This window comes from Lepisma saccharinum, chromosome 1 (genome assembly GCF_977018435.1).
Source record: "Lepisma saccharinum chromosome 1, izLepSacc3.1, whole genome shotgun sequence".
Lineage (NCBI taxonomy): Eukaryota > Metazoa > Arthropoda > Insecta > Zygentoma > Lepismatidae > Lepisma > Lepisma saccharinum.
In genome coordinates this window covers 56,300,023-56,320,273 of record NC_139229.1, presented here as the reverse complement: position 1 = coordinate 56,320,273, position 20,251 = coordinate 56,300,023, and the positions used below count along the sequence as shown (strand labels likewise).

The window sequence follows — 20,251 nt, the reverse complement described above, 5'->3', positions numbered from 1 at the left end:
TAAAGCATCGGTATCTGTGGGAATGGTAAGGGTATCGGCAAATCCTTCCAAGGGACCCCTTAATCACAAGGCGACTACGTAACACTGCGCCCTCACCCCACACACATACATACATAACATACATATAAACTTCACCTAACGGACACCTCTGAATAGCGGACACCTCTAAATTACGGATATTTTTAAATTCCCCGGCAGAAATTCATGGGGTTTAATGGCAATATTACTTCTCAATAACGGACATTCTTAATAACGGACGCGCAAACTGAAAACTACCTCCCCAACGCAAATGAAACTTCTTAATAACGGACAGCCTGAAAGAAAACGGTCGCAATTCCTGGAATTCGACACAACAATGACCAGTATTTTGAACTAGCGCGCATTGTTTCATGTTACACCGAACGTAATTCTTTTTAAAAGTGCAGACTAGACAGTATTCTTTGTGGTTATCTTGTGAAGTGTGTCATTTTGAATGCAGTAATTTAACAAAGGATTACACTACCGGTACTGTATTTTCTTTTTTGAAATTTGTAATGTACGCTATGTAGGGATACTTTAGTAAATTTAAATTCACCATATGTAGTACAGTATTTTGTTTCTTGAATGTAGGAAAAAAAAACATTATGTTCGTAAAGTACGTACTGTAATATGCTTATCCTTTTGTGTAACACCTTACACAGTTTTTCTGAATAGCGGACACTTCTTAATAACGGACATATATTTACAGTTTCACTGTATACATATTTTCATTTCCATGAAACTCCTTCATCCCTCTTTGCCTGATATGGACGGAATATACATCATATACTCAAATAACATTATTATTTATGGATCTTATTACTACGAACGAACCATTTCCGTGTATACTAACAAAACAAATCGCGATCGTTTAGTGAAATATGATACATCAGGACTAACATTATTTTGTTCATATGAACTATAAATATTGCATTTATGGCAAGCGTGGGTATCATAGCAGGGATGCCAGGTAAGGAACAAGACCTGACAATCTCTATATAAGTACATGTTTACATGTGAAACACATGTAAGAGCTGAAAATATTATACGTTCCGAGTTCTTTATTGTTTTGCGATTTAACGTCTTGTACAGTCATGGACAATTTTGGGTTGTACCGATAACATTGGCTTTTAATGGTATTATTACAACCTATAAATGTGTCTAACTGTTCAGAACAGTGTCTCTTTGCATATTATAACCGTAAATTAATGCATTTTAGTGTTGCCAACTTTACAACAAAGACGGATAAAACTGGATGTGGGAATGAGGCTGTTCATTGCCAAACTTTGCCAGAATCGGCGCCTGCATACTTGTGTCCGAAGAGAATCTGTAAGAAATAACATAGCTACAACCAGACACATTATGTACAAAACAAAATGAGAAACGCGTTTAGTAACTCAACGGGAAGTGAAACAACGATACGGAAAATCGTAGAAAAACAACGTATTCAAAATGAAGTGGTAATATCGGATTTTGTCTCTTAGCCTACATGTTAATTATAATTATTTGCAAATCTCATTGCCAAATGCCAAGTTCACATCTACAGTTTAGTCTATCCACTTTGTCCTTCTGAAACTGGTTGTTTGTGACACACTGAACAGTTGACGAAATAAAAATGAAAGAACTCATACTTCCAAAGATAGGTAACACATAATGTAATGTATAAATGTATAGGGTTAGGATTTTTATGACTTAGCATATTTTATTTTGATAAGGGTGATGTGTTTCCTAAATATATAGAAATTCATATTGCATATGTTTTAAGATGCTTTTTAAGAGCATATTTGGGCATATTTGGCCATTTCTACGTGATAAAGCATATTTTGATGGATTTTCGATCATACTCAGCATATTTTCGCTTCTTCAACAAATATACAGTCATTTTCCAAGTGGATTCGTTTTTACTCCCATGTTCACTCGAGGTTTTTTTTACTGCAGCAAAATCTTTTTTTAATTGAAAATTTACAGAAAGTATTCATTGTGCATTTCGACTCATCAGGGCCGGTAAAGTGAACTAAAAATAGTATATATATGAAAATATTTCAGCATACGTTAGACATTGATGTTTGAAACAGTCTAGTTTAAAGGCATATTTTTCAAATTATAGTGCATATTTTGTAAAATTTTAGGTAATTTATTTTGCATATTTTTGTGATTTTTAGGTCATAAAAATCCTAGCCCTACTATTGGGATTGGGAGCCAACACTCAGTAATCAATGCAACCTTTCGAACCGAAGAGACACGGCAAGATGCACGTGTCGCGTGTGGCTTACGTGCCTCTCGGACTGTGCCGTTTTCTCAATACCGTGCATCGTGTTGCTTCAGTTTGTTGTTCGCGCATGCTGTTACGTACCCAATAGGACCAAGTAATGTGAATAGTTTGCCAAAGACGAATAGAGATGGCAGCACCAGGCGTGCATGGTTAAGAATTGGCATAATATATGTGAATAATTTTACAAATAAGAACAAAGCAAATTGGAAAGATGAAAAACAATAGAATATATTATAAGAAGACAAAGAATAAGTATGAAAGAAGTAAATTAATATATATATATTATAAATCAAGTCAGTTATCACATGTAAGTTAATATGAAAATTAAGGAAGTCAAAGCACTGATACAAGTTTGTGTCTTTGAACAGATATTGCATCTGTTTGGTTGATTTACCATTCCCGTAGCGGAAATTTTGTTTACATCAGTGGCGAGCGCGTTCCGATCGACGCCCCACAGCACTTTTTGGTTGCGCAGTTTAACTGTAGCACCTACTTGGATGCGCATGTCAATCGGCTGCACCAAGTATACACTCTGTTGTACCTAGTTAGTGGTGGCGCGTTCCAATTGCAGCCCCAAGGGAGGATATTAGTATTATTCCCAAAGCTTAGAGGAAAAAGTTGGAAAACGATAAAGGAATTTATTAAATAGTCAAAACATAAACAAATTCAAATCCCGAGGGAAGTTCACAAAAAAGACAGGAAGGAAGTCCAGATCCAGAACATCCATTAAGAGGGAAGTCCATATCCTACATATTGAGAAGGAAGTCCAGATCCAGACCGTCCATCGAGAAGGAAGTCCAGATCCAGACCGTCCATTGAGAAGGAAGTCCCGATCCAGTCCGTCCATTAAGAAGGAAGTCCAGATCCAGATCTGTCCATTGAGAAGGAAGTTCAGATAGAAGAATATACAAATAGAGAAAATAAAATAATAAAAAGCATAGAAGAAAGTAGCTTATCATGTAAATATTCTTACTCCATGTATCCTGTGTTTAAATAATATATTCGTTTAAACGTCTCCATTGGAAGGCATCCTGTCTGGTTTCGTTGTCTACAAAGAACCCTACCCTGTAGATAAGCTAGCTGAGTTTTAAGTTTAAGGTTTATGTACCTTTGCACCAAATGAAGGTAGCATAAATAAATGGCGCCCAACGTGGGGCTAGAGAATTAGGAACCAGACAGCGAAGAGAGAAAGAATAATTGAAAATGGAGGAAAAGGATAAAGATGGAAATGAGAATGGAGAAGCTACAATGAAGGAAGACGGAGAAAAAAGTGAAACTTTCATTTGTTGCGGAGAGGAAGGAAACAAGGAAGAAATTATTTTCTGTGTCACATGTAAGGAAATGAGACACTGGATGTGCGAAGGAATAAGAAAGGAAAAATATATATCAATAAGCGAAAGGGAAGAAGGCTACATATGTAAGAACTGCAAGAAGGAAAAGTTGAAAGAAAAACAAAAGAAGACAGAAGAAATAAACTTTATAGAATTGTTTCAAAAGATGTCAATGCAAATGGAAGTTAACGCACAGAGAATGGAAGAAAATAGCAGAAGATTAGAAGGGAAATTTGAAGAGAATAATAGAAAGGCGGAAGAGAACAACAGAGAAGTAAAAGAAAAGTTAGAAGAAGTAAGAAATGAAAGCAAGAAAATGTACGAGAAAATAACCGAGACATGTGAAGAAAATAGAAGATCATTGGAAAAGAAGATAGAAGAAACAACATTGCTAATTGAAAACAAAAGCGTGGATATAAATAGGACGATCGAGGAAGAAGTTTCAAAACTTAGAGAGGAGAATATGCACAGAACCAACAGTATGGAAAGAAAAATTGGTCAAAATAAATCGCAAATAGAAGCAGTATCTTCCAGAATAGAAGAACATGAAAACAAGATAGAATTAGCCGTTTCAAGAACAGAAGAAAATGACAGCAAGACAGAAGTAGATGTTTCCAGAATAGAAGAAAACGAAAACGAGATAGAAGAAGCGAAGGTCCTGATAGAAGATAGAAGTTGGAATATGAAAGAAGAAAGGTCCAATGACGAGCATGACAGCAAGACAGAAGAAGTAGCTATAAAGTTACGAGAAGAAAACACTCAGGAACTTAAAGAGGTCAAACAAGAGGAAGATGAGAAAATAGAAGAAGAAGAAAGAGGAATAGAAAGAGATGAAAAATTTAGTTGTCAATATAATGATGAAGAAATCCATGTCAAAATGAAGATGAGAGAAGAAATTTCCAGTGACGAGTCTCTGACGGAGGAAGAAAAGAAGCATACACATAACCGAAGATGTAAACAAAGAAGAAAGAAAAGTAAAATGAAATTTAGATATATTCACGTAAACACATGGAAGATGAAGAGAAAGAAATTAAAAATAGAAAGGAACCTGAAGAAAGTTAAGAACATGCAAAGAAGGGTCGACAAAGATCAAATGGATTTTGATGCTACTTCGCCAAAGAGAAGGAAGAAGAAGACGAGACGGAAAAGACAAGGAGAGCATGCATTTGATGAAGATGTAGAACGTAAGAAGAAATCTTGGCAGAAACCAGATTGGAAGAAGAGAGAATTGAAAGTAATTTCTTTACTGGAAGAGAGTTGGAAGAGGAGGAAGAAGGATCTTGAGAAGAATAGAAAAGAAAATAGAAGAAAGAAAAGAAAAGAGGAAGAGAAAAGGAAAACAAGACATTGACAAGCAACGCGTATTTGAAAGAATCGGAAGGAACAAATAAGACTCAATAGTGCAAAGGAAGGAGATGGTATGATTTACAGACTAGCAAGCGTACGTTTCTAGAATTATTAAAGTTGTCTGAAAAAGTTCCAGTTCACCAGAAGAAAAATTCGTGGAATTATAAGTTTGGGCAAATGATAATGATTTATTTGAAAGAAGAAAATTTTAGTTCTTTAATGTTAGTTCCTGTAAGAAGATATATATATATATAACACCCATCGTTGGAGGAAAATCTATTCTGCAAGTGATATCTTAAGAAAGAATAATGAGTGCCAAGTTATGTCACCACTCCATTGATCAAACCTGTAAAAGGAAAGATGCCAAAGAAAGTAATATGAAAAATGGAAGTAAACTTTTCAATTGTACGATCAGAAGAACGAAGAAGATATAACAGTTAGGCACAGAAGGAAGTTAATCATGAAGAAAACTCTCAGGAAAAAGGAAGAGATAATATAGAAGATCGAACAGTATCAGTAAAATGAATTCTTTCTAAGCTTAGACGATTAAAAGTCATCGTGTATTTAGAAAAGTGCAAATGAAATGGGTTGTAATCCCAGAAGTTAAAGAAGAATCGGTTGTATTCCGAGAATGGGTTGTAATCACAGAAAATAAATATATCTAGATACATGCTGATATGAAATTAAGGCTGATGTGAAGAATCATTCTAGCTGATAGAAACACTTAGACGGTCAACTTAGAGAAGAGAGAGAGTTCTTTGAAATGGAAAAATCTGAGCTAACTGATAATCTGTAGAGATATTGCTGAAAGAAGAAAAGGGTGAAACGAAAATTACTATTTTGGCAAGACATCATCAGGTAAAGACTATCTTGGAGAGAACAGACGAGCAGACTTGCAGGACATGAATTATTGAAGAATTATATTTTGTATCTAGAAATAACTTAAGATGTCACGAATATTTCCGGAACGGTGAAAAGATATCTAGGAACGAAAATAGAAAGAAGAGATAAATCGAGAGATGAGGAAAAATGCTGCATGCCAGGAGATATAATTTCACAGTGAAAGTGAAAAGCAATGTAAGCAGAGAAAGCTATCAAAAAGCTATTTTTCATATATGAAGGCCCATATGAAGTGATAAGTACTTTTAGAAATACAGTTCTTCTAAAGCACATAAAAACAGATGTAGAAAGGAGACAGAATTTAGACAACATTAGAAGATATAATTGTACAGAAGAGAAGAAAGAAAGCGTCAAGAAGAAATAATAGACTTGTACATATATAATTTGAAAAAAAATTGTATCTGCATATATATATACAGATGGGGGACAAAATAATACGAACACCTGTGAATGTAGAGAAAATCTTTATTAATAGGGGGTTGGACCACCCTGTGACTGAAGTACATTTTGTATGCAACGTGGGATGGACGCATAGAGGTCATGCACAATGTTTAAGGGAATGTGGAGCTATTCTTCCTCCAGAGCAGTCTCCAATTCCGAAAGTGTGGCTGGAGGTGGACTTCGAGCACGAAGTTTGGACTCCAAATATCCCCATAAATGTTCTATAATGTTCAGGTCAGGAGACTGTGGGGGCCATTCAAGATGTCCTACTTCATCGTCATGTTCTTCAAACCATGTTTGGACAGACCCAGCAGTGTGGATAGGAGGGTTGTCGTCTTGAAAAAGCGGTCGGTCACCAGGAAATAAAGTCTGGACAAAAGGATGGAGATGATCCCCCAGAATGCTGCGATAGTGACTGGCATTGATCTTCCCATGCAGAAAAACAAGTGGTCCCACACCATGCCAAGATATCGCGCCCCATACCATAATGGACCCACCTCCATGCTTCACAGTCGGCAAGAGGCAATCAGGATGAAATGCATCTCGAGGCGTTCTCCACACATAATCGCGCCCCGTGGTCTGAAATAACGTGAATGTTGATTCATCAGACCAGATGACTTGTTGCCACTGCTGTGGGGACCAACTTCTGTGAGCTCTGCACCATTGGCGTCGCTTGACAGCATTACGTGATGTCACCAATGGCTTACGAATTGCCACTCGGCCATGAATGTTTGCAGCATGGAGTTCCCTTTTGACAGTTTTGGTTGAAATGGGGTCCTGGAGATGCCTGTTCATTTCAGATGTTATCTCGGATAACGATTGCTTGTGCTTTCGGGCCACTATGCGCTTCAACACCCTCCTATCCCGAGCAGCAAGCTTTGTCTTTCGTCCACTGTTGTGCTTTGAAGACGCCATCTTACCTTGTGTTGTGTACGCTGTCATAACGGCTGATACTGTGCTCCTTGCACACCCAACAAGCTTTGAGGTTTCAGTCACCGTGGCTCCAGCTGAACGTGCTCCAACAATCATGCCTCTTTGGAACTCTGTCAGGTCTGACATTGCAGTGTCTCTTGAGAGCGTATGATAGACGAATGCACCACCAATGACTGCTGTTGGCAAACTAATACCTTCCCCTTCACAGCCACTAGGTGGCAGACTTCAGTGCCAGGTGGTGCTGCTGTACTGCCGGTGTGAAATGTGGCATACTTTTTCACAGGTGTTCGTATTATTTTGTCCCCCATCTGTATATATATATATTACGACAAATTTTTTTTATGGCCAAGGGGGGGAATATTGTGTTACGTACCCAATAGGACCAAGTAATGTGAATAGTTTGCCAAAGACGAATAGAGATGGCAGCACCAGGCGTGCATGGTTAAGAATTGGCATAATATATGTGAATAATTTTACAAATAAGAACAAAGCAAATTGGAAAGATGAAAAACAATAGAATATATTATAAGAAGACAAAGAATAAGTATGAAAGAAGTAAATTAATATATATATATTATAAATCAAGTCAGTTATCACATGTAAGTTAATATGAAAATTAAGGAAGTCAAAGCACTGATACAAGTTTGTGTCTTTGAACAGATATTGCATCTGTTTGGTTGATTTACCATTCCCGTAGCGGAAATTTTGTTTACATCAGTGGCGAGCGCGTTCCGATCGACGCCCCACAGCACTTTTTGGTTGCGCAGTTTAACTGTAGCACCTACTTGGATGCGCATGTCAATCGGCTGCACCAAGTATACACTCTGTTGTACCTAGTTAGTGGTGGCGCGTTCCAATTGCAGCCCCAAGGGAGGATATTAGTATTATTCCCAAAGCTTAGAGGAAAAAGTTGGAAAACGATAAAGGAATTTATTAAATAGTCAAAACATAAACAAATTCAAATCCCGAGGGAAGTTCACAAAAAAGACAGGAAGGAAGTCCAGATCCAGAACATCCATTAAGAGGGAAGTCCATATCCTACATATTGAGAAGGAAGTCCAGATCCAGACCGTCCATCGAGAAGGAAGTCCAGATCCAGACCGTCCATTGAGAAGGAAGTCCCGATCCAGTCCGTCCATTAAGAAGGAAGTCCAGATCCAGATCTGTCCATTGAGAAGGAAGTTCAGATAGAAGAATATACAAATAGAGAAAATAAAATAATAAAAAGCATAGAAGAAAGTAGCTTATCATGTAAATATTCTTACTCCATGTATCCTGTGTTTAAATAATATATTCGTTTAAACGTCTCCATTGGAAGGCATCCTGTCTGGTTTCGTTGTCTACAAAGAACCCTACCCTGTAGATAAGCTAGCTGAGTTTTAAGTTTAAGGTTTATGTACCTTTGCACCAAATGAAGGTAGCAATGCTCAGCGAATGCTTCATTCCAACGAGCTGTATTTAGACACTAGAAGAGAGCCCAACCTCAAATTTGTTGATATAATAAAGTATCGATATGTACAATGTTTTAACAATGTTTTAGGATTTAAACACAACGTTTATTTCGCTTTATCAAGTTTTTTGATGCAGTTATCTATCGGCTGTAATTTGCCTTCAACATTGTGTAAAGAGGCCGTGTTTTGGCCATTTATCTGACTGCTTTTATTTCAAAAAGTCAGCTTATGGAGGCACTTTAGTACAAAATATATTAGTCAACATGGTAAAGTACTCTAGTGCATTGTTTTTCAGCCGCCGGCCCGCGACCCGATACCGTGCCCTCGTATCAACTATACTGAGCACCGAAATGTTCTGCTGAAACTGGTTGACAACTAACATAATCTCAATATCATATTTGAGTTGTGAGTTTTCGTTTTTTAAGTCCATTTTATGCACAAATAGACTAATCAGAACTGGATCTGCCCGGTGCCTCCCCGGTTATAGAACCCGGGATCACTTAATTACAAGGAGAAGACGTTACCACTTTGTCTTCCATATGTTTATATTTGTCAACAATCCTACACACGTAATCAAACTATTATTACTCTTATGATTATGCTAGAATTTATTTATCAATATTTAATTTCATAGGCACATGTTAATTAATGCATAAAATCTTCAATACTGTATAGATTTACAAGGAAAATTCTTCGGCTAAGGTCATTGACTTAAAAAAAATACCGTGACATGGTTTCACGGAGGTTGAGAACCATTTCTCTAGTGTTTAGCTATTCACTTTATTCAGGCTGAAAAGTCTAGCGTATACGGTCAGTGTATATTATTTATCAACTTTCTCATGCAACATGCCTCACCCAAGTTTCAATAACTTGCACAAATTTTACAACGCAATTTACATGTAACAATGACTCTTGTTTCGTTATTTTCGGGTGACTAATAAACTTTTTAATGCAATTATATCGGTACCATCATGCAAACTGAGCAAGGAAACCAGTGTCGCTTGCCGCGTGTCGCGTGCATCTTGTATCTTCGGTGTGAAACACTCGTTTCGCGTGTCGCATGTTGCATGTCGCGTGTCGCGTGTTTCTTCGGTGTGAATTCTCCGTAGTTAGCTACTGGCTATGAGCGTTGTACGTAGGAGCTTGTGAATAACACGCTTCATTTCAGCAAGAAACATAAACGAAGACTCCTTAACAATTCTTTGTTCAGTCTGACGTGTTACCGTCCTCGTTTCTTGACCCTCCATCAAACTTCTGATGGACAGCTCCATCGCCGGCGAGAAATGTAAATTCTGTGGACAGCGAAGCCCCTTTTATTTCCTAACCAGGAATCGTGGTCGGACACGGACCGCGCCTGCATTCTATCCGACAATTCATTATCGCCAGTAATATTTCACGCTTTATCCCGCTAGTGGAGTTGTCGTCAAGATAGAGAGAACGCAAACGACTCTGCGGCGCTCATTCCGAAATTAATTATTCATAATGTGCACACGCTTGGGTCCTTGCTTAAAGCTTCCTCAAGCTTTTAATTGTGCGTACGTTGAACAACGTTACGTTTGGGCCAGTTCTGGGTTGAAAATCGCCAATCGTGAAACAGAACAGAGAGAGAGAGAGAGAGAGAGAGAGAGAGAGAGAGAGAGAGAGAGAGAGAGAGAGAGAGAGAGAGAGAGAGAGAGAGAGAGAGAGAGAGAGAGAGAGAGAGAGTATCCAGCGTATGCAGACGATGCAGAAATTATCAGCATGATGGAATTAATCTTCATATCTCCATACCATTTCACCATTTTTTAAAAAATATAATACCACTTTCATGCAATTGTTACGTGAAGAGAATTACAATTTTTCCCCTTCAAAGCAAATATACCGTGCTTTTTCGAGTTACGTACAGTTTGATGGGTTTTTATCGAGTTATTGTTGTATGTAATGTCGAGCATTTTACAGTAGAAAAGTGCTTTTTTCTCTTTTCAATTTATGAGCCTTATATTTTCTGCGAAGAGGTTAGATGAAGAAAAGAACGCAAAACTGAAAGAATGGACAATAGATGTGTAAACATTGCTTACAAATATACGTCCAAAACTCTTAGTATTTGTTGAGAGAACCAAAGATGGATGCAGTTAAATATGTCATATTAATTGTTTCATATTTTTGTTGGCCTTATTTTCTAGCATATGACAAAATAACATACGTGTCTTTAAGAGTAATAATTCGCATATTTTGGAAAAATATTCCAATGTTGCAGATCATCTAATTGTTTCATGGAAGTCAAGAAAAAATGTGTTACATATTTACAAGCACTTGAAAATTTGTTACAAGTACTTACAGTTAGTTCTTACAACATAAGGGTGACCCTTTGTGAAGACATCCAAATGTCAAACACTCTCCCACGCAATACACCCTGGACTGATTTTGCAGGCTAACGAGGCTCTGGCGTCTGGACTCGCAGCAGTATAATCCTCTGTGAAACTAGTGTTCTGTCCATATGTATTTGTCCCTTCATGCATTTAATATTATCGTCATTCATCCTCATTTTTGCGATTAGCCAAAGTGGCTGATAAGCGAAATGAAATTAAACAAATGAAATCAATCAAAAGTTACCACATGTTTATTGAATGAAAATGATGTCATAAAATTTGCATGGCCAAGGTAAGGAACCAAATTACAAAGTGGAAGTAAAAGTTGATCTGACAGACTGAAATCTAACTTTACCACTGAATTCCTGGTGAAATTCTAGCTCAAAACCATATCCCACATGTTCCTTTCCCATTTATAGAAATGAGGTTTGATCCAAGATGGCGGTTACCAAGATGGCGGACGTTGTCATGACATGCACCAAAAGGTTTCCCCCTAGGCCTAACATATTATATCCATGACCAATTGCTGCAATCTACACTCCAATTCATTTTGTAAGGGGTGGTCAGGGACTTTTGACTCACCCTGTACTACATCAGAATACAGACATTTCAAAGAGAAGAGACGATGCATCAATTCACATGCTCGTACATAAAGAGGTACAGTCACTTAAAATATTAGGAAAAGTGGGAGTTGATAAGATGCTAAAATAGGATGCTTACTTTCAGTGAAGTAAGACCACCATCGGAACAAACCTTCCGGAAAACAAAAGACGTATGAATTGGCAACTTGAGCGTAATCTGGTGGTATGTTCATTCAACACGAGTAGTGCGAGTTGAGCTATCATACGTACTCTATTTGAAAACAACCCGGTAATGCAAGTTTGGCGTATTTAACTGCACTGGCATATTTATCTCTAGTCATCCTGTTAGAAAATGAGAATACAAGGAAAGGAACGCTTTGAATTCAGCAGTGAAATGTGTATACCGTCCGAATCGTTTGAGCTTTCAACAAACACTGTAAGTACTCTGATAAACATCAATCTTTTTTTAACTCATCGTTCAATCATTAGAGGGGGTTATAACTTAACGTACACATACATGTAGTTAATCACAGAGTTAGGATCGAGTAAGATGTAGAAAGGATGAAATTTTCTAAATATATTTTTTTCTGAAAAGTCAAATCCAATTGTCTCATTGCAGAAACAGTTTGTGAAGAATTTACGGCCTATTCATTGGAAGTCCCAGAAAATTTTTATTTTATTTTTTAAATAAAACTTATGTGAGTACATATAATTTGTATATATATATTTCCTTGTCAATTTCTCCTCAACCGAGCTTACTCAGGAGTGAAATCTTCTTGCAGAAAGAAAACTACTAGACAAAGTCTTACCAAGCGTACCTTGAAAGAGCAATCTTGTGAAGATAACTTGAAGTTCCCAATGAAAACTATTTACAAATCTTGTCAAGGAAACTTAAAGTTCCGAACGAAAACGACAACTCCCAAACTCATAAGCTGTTAGAGCCATGACGTTCCTTGTTATTGAAGGTTGTTGATGATAATCTCCATCCTGTAGGGATAATGAGACGGTCTGCTTGAATCAGTGTCCGATTAGAAAGTTGAAAGACTACTAATCACTAATGCCGTAAACTACACGCCACATCTGATAAGCAATGAACATTAATTCAGAGCAAGCCGAGCAGAAGGCATTGAACAGCAAGGGTGAACCCGCAAATATCAAAATTGCAGGGGAAGGTTTAACGGAAGTGACATCTTTGACGTCATCAGGATTTGCAACTTGCTTTTCTTTACGCTTGAGTTGCAGGTTTTCATCTCATCCCTGGCATGGTATTATGTGCTGCAGCAATCTGATTGGAGCTCAATTTACGGTGTAATCATTATACGAGGGAGATTCATATGAAAACCTTAAAAGTTCCACAAAAATTACAGGACAGAATGTAAACAGCTCAAATTTACATGAGGCATGGACTGTTATTTACGAAACGACATCAAGGCTGGAACACTTATCAATTGAGCTTCACAACACTATTTTTGTATAGATGGCGCCTCCTGCATTCACATGCACCAACGAAGAGCGGTAGTTTCTTGCCCTCTGGAAGCCTAAAACGTATAGATGTTCTACGGAAAATGAAAGTTCAATATCTCTGTGCATGCTGACCACGCCAACAAGTTTACAAATAGAGGAGGAATTTCGACAATGGCCTCAGTCCGCATGCTGATGGGTGGAAAGATCTTCGCGTTGGCTCTTAAGTGACTGAACATAAGATTCCAAATATTCTTCTTGAGGTCTACAGGTACTAACTCAGACTTGAAAATATGTGTGGATCAGCAATGGGTCTATGCTAAAATGTAGTAAACTTGTGCAACTTTAAAAGCAGAAATCTACTAGATAGAAAACAAAAAAACAATTAAGGTTCTAATTTGACTGTCTCTCGTCGGTTGACTGTCGAGTTATCTGTGAGGAAATAGGGTTCGCAGTATTACCTCTTAAAGTTCACGTATTAGTGCTTTGGATGTACAACTTCAGCTTGTAGGTTGCAGTCCAGGGAACGTCACGTGTATACAGAGTGTGACCATTCAACACACTTTCATATTATGTAGAGAACGTCAAGTTGTTGAGTTTGGTTTTAAGCCATTCTATGCACGGATAGGTTAACCGGGACTGGACCTACTGTTTAACGTGAGATCCGAACACTATGTACCTCCACCGGTATCAAGCTCGGGGTCTCTCGATTACAAGGCGACGAGGTTACCATTACACCATTGGGGAATCCTTAGAGCCCATCGAGGCAAACAATCAATCACATCATCCAACACCCAACTTTTAGATAAAAAGAAGGTAAAGGACGCCCCTGCACTTTGCGTCGGGATATAGGGGGTGGGTGGAAGAATGTGTTATACACATTCACGATGTAGGCCATTGTGGAGGTTATCAGCACCACACCCCAGCCAGCTTTAACACCTGGTTTCCCACCAGCTAACCATTTTATTAGAGGCTGAGGATCCCGGGTTCGAATCCTGGCCTGGCCATGGATGTTTGTGAGTATCCATTCATCAATTTTATCACATAATAACTCATCCCCATCTTCGCAAATTAGCCAAAAGTAGCACAAAAGGCTAAGTAAAATAAAGCAAATCAATCATCAATATGAGAGGAATTAATATCTTAATACAATCTCTTATGACCGGAAATGGTAGTCAGATTATAATACCAACTGGACCACCGTGGCTCTAACTTTATAAGATAGTATGATTGTATTTATTACGGCTTACTGTTGTTATTATAATTTACTATAAGAGTCATGGGGTCAGCTCATAGATTTCCATCTCCGTTGTTTTCTGGCTTTCGAGACTGGATTCCGCTACGTCTTCAAGTAGCTCCCAATTGATCTCGCGACGCTGGAACAATGCCGAAATTTTGGAGGCTCCAACCGGAAATCGAACCCAGGACCACCCACACCAAAGGTGAGAGCTCTAACAATATGGCTGTGCAGGAACCCGAATGTAACATGTATGAATGTATAATTTGCAAGCCACCGTGAAGTGCTTTAGGTGTCAGAACACTTTTATGTGGTTTAAACATAGGCTTGTTTTGTGTAAAAATTCTTGTTTCAATGTAGTCACTTCTTATTGAATACTTCAAATGTAAGTTCTAAAAGAAGAATTTGCATATTTTTTTTTCGGAATTTGCCCGTTCAGAACTCCCGTCAGGCACTGTCCAGTTTCTTCATAGGCAAATTCGGAAACCCCGAATGAAATTTACAAATTTGGTTCTGATTCCACGGAATCCCTTCTCCCCTTCCGAAATCCGGCCCCCCCCCCTCGCATCTTTTGGCTTGCATATGCATGAAGACCATGCCAGTACAATTTGATTCATACTTTCAGCTCACTCCGCCGAAGTTCTTTGTTTCTCCGGTTCTACTCTCGCACAACCCCCTCCTCCCCCTCGGTGTCCCCCTCTCCCCGGTTACCCCGTCCCGCCGTCCTCTCTCTCTCTCTCTCTCTCTTTTTGCCCCCAGTGGCGGACGGATTCTGCGCACCGACCTGTTTTGCGCAGGCTTATTGGGAAAGCAACAAGTCTGGCTGGGGACGGGGGCGGAAGCGACGGAGGGGAGGTAGGGGGAAGGGGGACCGAGCTAGCAGGTAGCGGGTGCGGGAGGGGGGAGGGAGTAGAGGGGGGGTACAGGTTGTTCGATCGGCTGGAGAGAGGCCTCCACCCCAGATACATTCAGGCGTCCTTCAGGTTCGCAGACGGACGCGAGCATTTGGGGTGTGGCGTCGTTTTTCCCACAGAGCTCTCCTCCACAGTTTTCCCCACACACTGGCAGTTCGGTTTTCTGAGCGTTTCATGGACTGTTCCAGAGAGGCTTTCCACATCCGTGGTGGCCGGGAGCGGGCCAGGTTCGGTCCTCCTACTTACCGGACTCTGTGCGACGAGTGATCTCTGAAGATAAGATTCAGCATCTTGGGATACTTTTCTCCGTAGCACCGACTGTCGAAGATTGTCCACGAGCATCCGTATCTCTCACCCATCAGCAGGACGGATCCATGAAGCACAAAATGGTGAGTCTTGTCCCTTTCTTTCTCTTCACCCTTCTCATAAAAACCACATATACAGAATAATAGTTCACTCATCTTCAAGCTGTAAAACCCAGTTCCAAAGCGATTTGATCTTCTAAATGGTCTCCCAAACTGAAACCAGATCAGCTTCCTTCTCAGTATCTTTTTCTCTCTGCACGTTGTGAAGAGAGAACCAAACACATGCTTATCGATGCTCAGATGTTCAGCGTGCGTGTATGTATTCCGACTTCCAGTGGCACATGTGCCCAAACTACCTCCATCCTTACATCGACGCACATGTCTTTGGGGTGGTGTGAAATTTGGAAAATGACGCCGGTTAAAGTTATATCGAAACCTTCAATTCATCCGCTTATAATTTTTCACATATTTTAACAGACACACACTGAAATGAACATATGAGCACTTACGTAATGTATCCACGGTTCATGTGATGAGTAGGTTTCAATATACTTTCAAAACGTTCAAAAATACAAATTGAATACTTCTGGCACAAAACTTGAAAAGTAATCGTAGAATTACACACACTAGAATATTACGTAACGGTACCACTTAAGATACATAGATTTCACAGCACGATTCACACTTTGATTTGTATTAGCGCCAGTCGACCCTTTTATGAATTAAGGATTTGCACTCACAAAGGACACATCAAGTACAGATTTATTAAAAAAACAATGGTTTTGAGATCAGACGTGATATATTTCTTGTGATTTCCAATATACTTCAAATATTGCGTCACATTTGTTGAAAGATTAGAAATGCAAGGTTAGTTTATAAATGCATCTTCCCCACAATTGGTGGACCAAGTATTTGTTTAATTGATAAAACTATTAACGTTTTCATTTTTGATTTATTTTAAAATGCATCAACACGTTACGAATTAATATTATTTTATCCTCAATGTCTTCACACTTGTGTGTATTTTTATGAAATATTTTGAGGTAAAAATGTATTTACTGACTTTGAATTAGAGCGATCACAATACGGTTCAAAATCATCAAATGAATAAATCCAAATGGTGATAAGAAAGATGTGGTTCATTTGAAGTACATATATTGTACTTGAACCAATATAAAAAGCATAAGGTACCTCTTGAATTACTGTAAAAAGCTAAAAAGACCATAACTAAATATAGCAGGTACGACGTTCGATCACAATATATTATGTACTGTTCTTGCTCGTTAGTTTACATAGCTATAGAAAATAGGAGATTCTGTTAGGACATTAGCCTGGTCAGTTACGCGCCTTAGAGGACTAACGTTAGTCTCATCATCAGGAGTGTGTAAAAGATGTGTGTGTAAAAGCTCAGAAGCATATCAGGAACTGATCTGACTGATATCCAGAGAGAATCATCGTTAGTTCCCAGGAAAGCATTAAGAATTATTTTCCCTTCATATGTTTTGAAATTTGCCCTCTATGTTAATTTGGATATAGTTACGAAGTTGTTTGATTTACTATATTGGCCAGCCTAGCCATTTGCCTATTTTTGGGGATCAGGAAAACGTTACTCTGTCTTCTCTCAATCTAAGCCAAAGGGTTTCCAGGTGCCTGAGCTTGGTGAGAGAGGTTTCCAGTAAAAGGAATTTGAAGGTTTAAGTATATGACGGAGATTCGACTAAGTAGCCTACTTACGTCAATACTAATGTGTGGTTATCCACACATCCCCAACAACCCCATAACAGCTGCAACCCCTAAAGGTTTTCACAAAGGCCCAATTAATGGTCATTTTGGCAGTAAATGTACCTTTAAACCCCTCTAAGAACCAAGTTACACCCCTCCAGATGGAGAATTCTAAATAAACCCGTGTTTCTAAAGTAATGCAATTTATTAATTCTAAAATCATAACATGAAGTGATACATATTTTTGTAACTTTATAGTTGGTTTATCAACGTCACAACGATCATTGAAGAATATTTCACAGCTATGATTTTTAAATACAAGTTTGTTCTGAATGATTGTAATCTAGGAATAAAAAGGTATTGATATAACTTTTAAAATGGCAATCATAAGAGACATTCTCACGCTTGTATATTTTTTCCTGTATGAATGTGCTAGTGTTTAAAAAGTAGTTCTTAGTAATGTTAGGATTCTGTTACAGCTTAGAAATTTTGAAATATTGTTTTAAGACTTGTATATATATAAACACAATGCATGTCTTTATATTGCACAAAGTTGTTAGAGTCCAAAGTTGAGCTTGTCTCTTTGTATGACACCCCCAACATCCACTGCGACACAGGGGAGTATAGAGGACAAGTAAGGTAAGGAATATTAGATAGTAAATCGGAATGTCTTCATGAAAGGTACCATCCCTGCATTGAAATCACTGAAGATAGCCATAAAATGGAAGAACGTTATTGTTTTGTTTTCATCAGAGTTATTGTAAGTTAATTTTTCGACCTCACTCTATTGTTGACGTAGAGGGTAGATCCTGATAAGGTGTGTGTGTAGTGACACATACTTGATCTCACACATCTATTTTCAACCGTTAAACCATGATACTCAGGAAATTACGCTTGGTGTTGTTAACGCAGCGATTATGTCTATTGAAAATTTTCTCTATTTCGCGTAGGTTTTCTTTGGATATTCGCGGCAATGGGGATGATTTGATTAAATTAGCAAAGGCGGAAAAATGGACATTCATAGCCAGGCCTGTATTCGACTCTTTTCTTAACACACTCGTATGTCAACCTCACTCGCACGTAGTACACCCTGGACTGCATTCTGCAGACTAGCGAGGCTGTGGCGTCTGGACCCATGGGTAGTATAATCCTCTACGGGACTTGTGTTGTGTGCCGTCCATATATGTTTGCGATTGCCCCTTCATCTACTTCATGGTGGAGGCACATAGTGGTTCGGATCCCACTTTAAACTGTAGGTCCAGTCCCGATTAACCTTACTGTGCATAAAGTGGACTTAAAACATCAACTCAATCAATCATCTACTGATGGCGCAGTGGTAGTGTCGTCGCCTTGCAAGCAAGGGGTCTCGGGTTCGATACCCGGTGGAGGCACAAGTGGTTCGGATTCCACTTTAAACTGTAGGTCCAGTCCCAATTAGCCTTACTGTGCATAAAGTGGACTTAAAACACCAAATCAACAACAATCATCTACTTCATCTTATCACCTTTCATCCTCATCTTCAATATTATCCTCGCGCTACGACGCCAGGGGTTCTGGGTTCGAACGCTGGCCTGTGCATGGATGTTTGTGAGTGTCCATTCATCAATTTCATCATATCATCACTCATCCCCATCTTCGCAAATTATCCAAAAGTGGCAGAAGCGCGAGGTAAAAATAATCAATTCCATCAATCAAAATCAATTGAATCGATCCCATTACCTTTGAGATCGTGATTAGACCACTCCAAGAACTCAGCCACCGAGTGGCCAGTAATGTATTGAAACGAGTAAAACAATTTCATTGAATCGATAGAAGACAAGAACTGGTAAAGACTTTAAGGATGATTTGCTCGCTTCCCCATCTTTCAACTGTTACACAAGATCTGCATTGTTCATGCATTACACATCATAATACACTGCCCCTTTCCACTTGTATATTTCGGATTTTCGTGCAGGTTCCGCATTGTTGCCGTTACTTATGCAACAACAGTTAAGTGTGTAAAGGACAAGTTTGTTATAGTGAACCCTGCATTAAAGGCAATTTTGTTGTGAATTTTCTCCCTCCATTTAACTGCCTTTCGTTTTTGGAAGAAAAAAATTGAAGCAAGAATTTGCAAACGGGAATTACAGTACTGAAATTATCGCACTTGCATCTTTTTTCATGTTCTTCCCTCACCATTCATGCAAAGCGAGAATCACTAGGGTGATTGGAGATACGGTAAATGACACGTCGTCGATCACTTTTACCATTTCAGAAACGCAGTCGCGCCTTCCCCTTGCTTCGCTCTGCATTTTTACCCTTGTCAAGGGATTCTCCCAAAGCTCTGCTCCCCGTTTCACCCTCCGCCACCCCTCGGAATCCACCCCCGCTCCTGCTGCGCGCAACAGTCCGATCCATCCACCTAGCAAAATCTCATTCCACCATTCCGTGGATGAAAGCGAACCGGAGACATAGGAGGAATATGGAGTGAAAGGCTGGCGAAATCAAGTTACTGCGGCATTTTACGTCTCGATACCGACGGAGAGCAAGAGAGAGAAAGAGAGAGAGAGAATACAGATGAACCTCTACTTCCACATTATCGGGGGTGCCAAAGGGTGAAAATCCACCAGAAACAGCATGGTTAGCCCTCTTACCCTTTCTTAACACAACGTACTAGCGGTTAAAGGACTGCCATTTGTAGATTTGCGAAAGCGTTTGCAATACCAGCAGGACCTTCTAGCCCCGAATACGTTATATAGTTCCGGGTCTGGTGAGGGACACACCCAGCTTGCAACAACCGCCAAAACTAAATTCTAAGAGCTCTAAGCCTGGCCCTCCTAACCAAACCACATAAGCATTATTAGACGTAAGCGAAATTGTAGGTTAGAAATTGTTAGGTCAGGAGGGCGTTTCTTGCAAGCCGGGTGTGCCCCACACCAGATCCATATAGTTTCTAAGGAAGTAGAGTTACTGATTTTTGCAGCTTTGTTTGAAAACCCTAAGGCATCGTA

The 20,251-nt window shown here is 39.0% G+C and overlaps 1 long non-coding RNA gene across 1 annotated transcript in view; it reads right to left on the bottom strand.

Annotated features, from left to right (window-relative positions):
• Positions 1-15,671, bottom strand: part of LOC145994181 (uncharacterized) — a 36,409-nt gene extending 20,738 nt beyond the window's left edge. The window contains exon 1 of the long non-coding RNA XR_014442322.1: positions 15,481-15,671. This is a non-coding gene — a long non-coding RNA (uncharacterized LOC145994181). The remainder of the gene's footprint in view (positions 1-15,480) is intronic.
• Between the last annotated feature and the right edge of the window lie 4,580 nt (positions 15,672-20,251).